The sequence below is a fragment of the Micrasema longulum genome, unplaced genomic scaffold, assembly GCF_059751315.1.
Source record: "Micrasema longulum isolate JH-2025_06_02 unplaced genomic scaffold, ASM5975131v1 h1tg000108l, whole genome shotgun sequence".
Taxonomy (NCBI): Eukaryota; Metazoa; Arthropoda; class Insecta; order Trichoptera; family Brachycentridae; genus Micrasema; species Micrasema longulum.
The window spans coordinates 36,525-43,911 of record NW_028277314.1 but is presented as its reverse complement, the minus strand read 5'-3'; the positions used below and the strand labels follow the sequence as shown (position 1 = coordinate 43,911).

Sequence of the window (7,387 nt, the reverse complement as noted above, 5' to 3'; positions counted from 1 at the left end):
CTTCCCGCCGCACACGAAATAAGTCGGTGTTTGTCGAGGTGTCCAGCGGGCACAACTACTATGTAAATTCACCTATAGCTAGACTCCATCGCCTTGGTAATGAATATGGCGATGTTGATATATTTCGTTACTCATTGAGCATATTCAAGACCAAAGTACTACAGGCGACCGACGCGACGGAGTCTAGTCAATAAATCTTCGATCGTATTTATCTATACTTAAAAGTTAGCCCGTGTTATGTTTTATATTTTTAGTTTGTAAAACCCTTTTCAGTTTTCAACATTTTGGATAACTTCACTTTAAAGTTTAGTTTACCGGTGTAAAAAAATAAATATATTATATTATATTATAAACATAATATAATGTATGTATTATTATGTCTTAATAGTGTATTATGTTAACTATGTAACTTTATTTTTAAATTTAAAAAATATATTTTTTTAAATTTTTATATTTGATAAAATGTTAATTATGTTTAATGTGTAACTTTTTCTTATTATATAGTATGTATAATGTAAAAGCCCCATGGGCGTCAACATAAAGAAAAAAAAAATAAAGAAATAAAATAAGGCTCCTGAGAGTATCTTCGCTAAGTTAAATAATAAATAGGTATGCAGTGACATATGAAAGCAGTTCTGTATGGTAATCATTAATAATTATAATGTTTGTCTATTTTTAATAGTATACAAATGAAAGATGATGCTGCATAATCCTTGTAATAATATCTTCTTGCTACTGAAAAGATAATTATTTAGTATTAAAGAAAATGCATTTGACTTCGCTGACATTGAGCCGACAGTAAACTAAACAAAATGCATCAAGTTGTCAGTCGTGCGTCGTTTAAAATATGTGTTCATGATGCAGAAAAATGATTGCATGCATTTGAAAATACATCAAACCATAAGCCTAACCTAAGCCTTAAATTTATTTCTGTATTTTACGAAAGGTAACGCCCTCATTATTTGCGGCTTTCTACTTCTTTTTATTACAAAACATGATCCAAGCACGCATGTAAAGTTAATAGTTTATCTAAAAACAGTTTTTTTTTAAATATTTTAAATGTATTGATGCTGGAATCTTTTATTTTCGTGATTGTCAGATTATTCTCATTATACATAGATTAATAATTTATATTTTATTAATTAAATTAGTGTGTATATTTAAATACAGTAAACTCTCCTATAACGTTAAGATAGGTACCACGTTATTGGGGGGAACGCTATTTAAATAGTATTTTAATATTTTAACCAGCGTAAAATACTTTTTTTATTATTATTAATAAAACATATAATACAAAAATTACATATTATACCCCCAGGAGTTATTAGAAACTCATTTGAGACCGTACATAAGAAAAAACATTTTTTTGACAATACATAATATCATACAAATTAATACATCCGAAATAAAAAGAAAATATCATTGCATAAGAAACATAAAACACCATCTTATATAAACTACACTAATAATTATCAATATCAAAAAGATTTAAGAAATATTTTTTAACTGCGACACTTCTGGATTTTTTATTCAGTTTTTCGTGTCTTAGCTCATCAGGCAGTTTATTATATTCGGAATGGCCAATATTTTCCAAGGACCTACTGCCAAACTTTGTTGAGCGAAACTTAGACACATGAAGATTCGTTGAATAACGCGTATTGTAATTGTGAATATTTGTGAATATAACGCGTATTGTAATTGTGACCAAATGTGTATTTTAAATTTGAGTTAGCAAAAAAGTTGATGATATTTAAAATGGTATTGGTTATGTCATGCAGTGGCATTACCTTGAAAGGAAGTATCTTTGTTTGTCGGTAAATATCCTTGACATGAGAATCCCGTTTAAGTCCAAGAATGTTTCTTAGAGCTCTATTCTGAAGAACTTGTATTTCCGAGATCTGATTTTTGCTGGCAAAACCCCGTATGCATGATAAATAAAATAGGCGGGAATGAATCAAAGCGTAGCAGACGGCAAACAAAACGGAATGAGGAAGCAAGCCTCGAAGTCTATACAATACGCCAGTTACGACTTGACTCGCGCGACGATTTTGGATGATGTAATCTTCCTGAAACTTGCGGGCAAAAAAGTTCAACATGACAGAATATTAGTTAATTTTACAAAATGGGTCGGCATAATATGATGAATAAATGTAATAAAAACTACTCCGGGAAAATGATTTATTTTACAAAAAGACACATATTAATATAAAATAAAATTTATATAAAAACCAAACAATGATTGTCGAAAGCAAAAAAAGATTAACATTTCGAATCGTGTAACCAAGTATGTATTTAATCACTGTCAGTATCATCTAATATCACGTTCCATCGAGAATTTTTAAATACCGGTTGCACAATTTTTTCATCATTCTCATTATCAACTGGACTACAATTTTCTATATTGTCGAAAATAACTTTTGCCTGCATTTCTTCGTCAATTTTATAATATAGGGCTTTAGATATTTCTAAGTGTTTCTTGTAATGTTAGTTCCGCTGAACGTGTCTATCAAGGTTGCACACGGACCTACTTTGTTATACGGCAGACCACCGTTATAGGTAAAAACTGCCGGAAACGTTTTAGGGGGAAACCTTATACGGGTGTACGTTATAGGGGGGTTTACTGTATATATATATATTATTTTTAACAATAATAGTTTAATTGAATAGGCAAGTAATGAAGCAAGAATAAAATAAAATTAACTTGATTGAATAAAATCATATCTTTATTCCAGAGCCTTTATTGAAATTTAAAATTAATTGTATGCTCACACACAGGCTTTATGGGATTTTTTGTGTTAATATAAAAGTTTATTTTATATTCGTAACTTATATAAACCTTTTGTAAAATGCAAAAAAATATGTAATAAATAAAAATAAAACAAATTAATTACAAAACACTGTAAATTTTTTAATTATTTTTTAGGTTTATTATAAGTTTGATACCCACTGTTTATAAAATGTTAAGAAATACGCATTTAAATGTAAAATCTGTTTGATGAACATCTTTCTTTATCCATAGGGAGTCGCTATTGGTCGACCGCCGAAGCCTCCGCCCAGCGGTGAGCCCCCCCTGTACACGGGGGTCACTATGACGGCCACCGGGCGCCCCGGGCGCGGGCGGGCGTACGCGCCGCGCCCGTAGTGGCCGTACTGGCCGTACTGGCCGCGAGGAACGGGGTCAGCCGATGCCGCCAGAAAGAGCGCCATTAAAAGCACCACCTGGAAATATTAGGCAAGGTTTAAAATTTCATTAATTGAAAGGCGGTTATCATAAAAGCTAGTTAACATATTACAACATAGATGAAGAACATTGTGATGTCAAAAACAAACTGAAGTGAACTCTTTTGTTCGAATGAAACAGTTGGTTTGACTTACCGCAGTTTTGTTGTAAGGTTGCGTAAAATTAAATGAAAGATTGACTTACATTGTTCTGAGGTTTTAAAATAAGCATTTTTTTATATATTTGGACCCCTGTAGTTAGTAACCTTACGTGTCATGTACAAGGCTAAGGTACTCGGAAAAAAAAAAGTTTTTGTTTGTCTTGGAAATGGGATGTTCGATCACTGATTTTGGTTTATTACCTTTATGAGTCCAATCACAATTGTTGCAAAGTTCAAGAACAATGGCGCGTGATAACTACTTTTTACTACAGTGTGGATATCCTTTCCTGCATTCTGCTTCAAGATTATGGCGTTGCAAACTGAAAAATGGGCACTGAAATAACAGATGTTCTATACTCTGTGAAGAAATATCATCGCATGGACAATAGTCATCATTCCTTAATTTAAACCTATATAGATAACTTCTCAAAGCTCCGTGTCCGGTAAAAATTTGGGTCATTTCGAAAGTACTTTGGTGATGATGGCGGAAGTTTGCTGCATCAGCCAGCGTTGGGATAAACATTTTAGTGATTTTACCTGTAGAAGAAGCGCGGTAATGATCATCCCAACGCTGCTGCGTATTTTGTTTTATACAGCGTTTAGTAAAGCTAAGGGGAAATTCTGAGAAGAAAGGTGCCGTTCTTTTACAAGTTGCGGCTCTTGCTCGTTCATCCGCTCTCTCATTTCCTACGATACCAGCAAAAAATAAGCATTAGATAAATACAAGATTATACAAAAAGCGATTAAATGAAGTACAACACTGAATGAATTAACGTGACACGAATTTATATTAAGTGGGTATTTGAAAGTCTTAGAAAGAGCGAAACGCAAACGAACTGTGATCAACGAGGGACACGGAGAGTTTGCCGTGCCTCGATCACGCCGGTGTCGTGCAGTTCCGATGTACGCCTTACGCTCGGTGTTGCGGGCGGTTAAAATGCAGCGTGTGAGTGCGTGCCCATAAAAACATCACGCCGTGTCCCCGTAGGGGTAGGCAGAGAGGATAGAACGCCATATCGCTATGTCTTTGGATACAGACCTCGCTTCCTCTACATTCAAACATCTTCTCATGTACGCACGCCGATTATTCCTACTCTTGACATGTCCATCTTCAAGTATTTGATGGCCTTGATCGAGCCATGTCTTTCTCGGTCTTCGTCGTTTTCTGCATCCGTCAAAGTTCGCATCGTAGATCCCTTTAGCTGTTCTTTTGCTGTCCATTAGCAACCAACGCAGCACACTTTTCTTGATCTTTGTGAAGTTAAAGAGCCCTGTATATGAATAGACTTCTATATTCCTGCTTATAAAATGTTCTTCATCTCCGTTGTAATATGTTAACATTAATAACTTTCTTAGTGGGCTGAATGCAGTTCTTGCCTACAAACTTTTGGTTGGACTCAAAATATTGTTAATAAAAGCTAGTATTTAGAGAGAAGTTGCATTTAAGCTAGTAATAAAGGGGCGGTGGCAGGGAAGTAGATTGTACACTTTAACCAAGTAGTAGGCCAATCCTCTTTGACCGAAGGTTGTATTAATTTTTTTTTTTTGCTACATCAGGGTGGAGTATCTAGTAACTCTTGTATTTGTAACGGAAGGCAGAGAATAATGTTTATGTGCGTATAGTAACAGAGCTTTTACATAAAGTTGTTTTAAAAATTTTCGAATAAACCAAGGTAGCTAGTTCTGATAGGGACTCGTAAGATAATTTTTATTAATTAAGGGTTAATGTATTAGGTAGTCGTCAATGGACAGTGCATTAAAGCTAGACATCAAGGCACAGCTGCATAAAAGTTAGTCATCTTGGGATAGTTGCATAAAAGTTAGTCATTTAGGGACAGTTGCATGAAAGTTAGTCATTTAGGGACAGCCCATTAAAGCAAGTCATCTAGGGGCAGTTGCATTAAAGCAAGTGTAAAGGTTCATCGCCAATTCCCTACCCACGCCTAATGGTGAATAGGGCACTGCATTGGTAAACCAACTGCCGCGTATCTTCATTTTAGTTACATGAAAGTAAAAAGATCAGTCTTACGCTTTAGGTACCAGTTCAGGGACAATGAATTATGCCGTGTAAAAACACCTGTCAAACGAATATTCCGTGTCAACCTTGCCGGGTGCCGAACCCGAGGACCTCAGACATGGTAGGCATGTACCTAATGCCTTGATTATTTATTTATTTTTTTTATTTAACTTTTTGTACATAATGATTATTTGTACATTGGCGGGCTTATTGCCAAATGGCAATTTCTTCCAACCAACCAATAAAATAAAAGTTTTATTTTTATAATTCAAGTTACAGTACATATTCAATAGAAAAAAAAGATTAAAAATTCAAAGATATATAAAAATAGAAATAAACGTATTTGTTTATAAATTACCTTAAATCGAAACTATTACTCAATGGGAAAAAGGAAAAAAGAGGAAAGAGGAAAGAGGAAAAAGGAAAGGAGGAGAGATTAAGGAAGAGAAAGGAGATGTTTCTTCAGACGTGATTTAAACAGAGATAATGTAGTAACATCTTTGATGGTGGATGGGAGATGATTCCACAGTCGAGCCGCATGGACACTATATGAGTTAGAGAAGAAAGAGGAATTGTGTATGGGTATTAAGAGAGTGCCTTGAGAATGAGAACGAAGAGGTAAACCATGAACTGATAAGCGTTGAAATTTTTCACACAGGTATATAGGAGCGTTAGGACTATGAAGTACATTGAACAGAAGTGAGAGGGAGTGATAGTCTCTCCGCTGTCTAATTTTGAGCCATTTCAGTTGCCTACGATAATCAGAAATGTGGTCATATTTCCTAAGACCAGATTAGTAGCTACACCAACACCATAAGGCAGACAAATCAGTACTCAATTTCCCCTTTCAGGATTTTGGTTCTATTTCGCCCACAAAATTGTGTATTCTTTATGCTGACCGGACACGGAAATTTTGGCATCATGCGGATAAGGAAATTATGGTTTAATTAATATTTGTTTTATCAAAAATAATACCATTTTTCTTATAATTATTTTCTAAAAAAATGCATTGTTGTAAAACACTTTTTTAAATAAATAATTCTTGTCAATCTTGTCAAAATACCAAAACCTCTAGCAAATAGCCAAACTCGCGATCACTAAGCATTTTTTATCACATCAAATCAATTAAATGAATTTTAATAACATATTTTAATCATTTCATTACCTGTAGTGCCACTTTCATTGCAATTAAAACTTCGATAAAACTAGTAAAATGTAAAGTTTTAAATACGTAGAACGTAGGTACTTCAACTTTTCACACGTTCGTTTGAAAATTGGCAATAATTTAACTGACATTGTGATCTATGGTCTCGTTATTTAAATAGATTGTCTTAAAAATTAAAATGTGAAAACCCAAATTCAACAAACAATATTTGAGTAAGATGTTTGCACGACTTCCCTCGTGCCATGGGTTCAATAAAATAAATCAGAACCGAACTTCAAACTTGTAAGAAAAAATAAAAAAAAGAAAAGGTTACACAAAATGAAATAGCCGTAGACTTTTCACATATATTCGACATTGAGATATAATACCTGTATAAAGAGATAACACACAAAGGAAAGGAATAACCAGCGGAGGGAGCAAGAATCGTAACGTCATATCACGTCGACTTTGACAAGCAAAACAAATAGTACATTAAAAAGCACGGACTGTTTACATCGGTCTACTGAAAGTTCTAGTCAGTATGTCGCTCCCTTCCATATACACGTCACCCTTGTTTATCGTTTTACTATACGCCCGACTAACTGAGCAGGACAGAGACAGGAGATAGCTGGTAACATATTAATAAAACATTTTTAACATTAAAATTGCTATTTTAAACAAGTATTGATTAAGATAAAAACTTACTTATCAGTGAAAGGTTATACCATCGCTTTTCCAGATCGATTTGTGCAGTATCTTAACGTACATTTGTATAGACATTTTAGTAATTGCGAGGAGAAAAGTAGCCGGTGAACGCTCGCAACAGACCAAAGTCCGTTCTATCAA

General features: G+C 34.2%; 1 long non-coding RNA gene across 1 annotated transcript; it reads right to left on the bottom strand.

The window, feature by feature from the left end:
- Positions 1-2,701: 2,701 nt before the first annotated feature.
- On the bottom strand, positions 2,702-6,684 carry LOC148284584 (uncharacterized). The gene is made up of 2 exons (XR_015824394.1): positions 6,563-6,684; positions 2,702-3,219 (listed from the first exon to the last, which is right to left on the bottom strand). It is a non-coding gene; the product is annotated as an uncharacterized LOC148284584 (long non-coding RNA).
- Between the last annotated feature and the right edge of the window lie 703 nt (positions 6,685-7,387).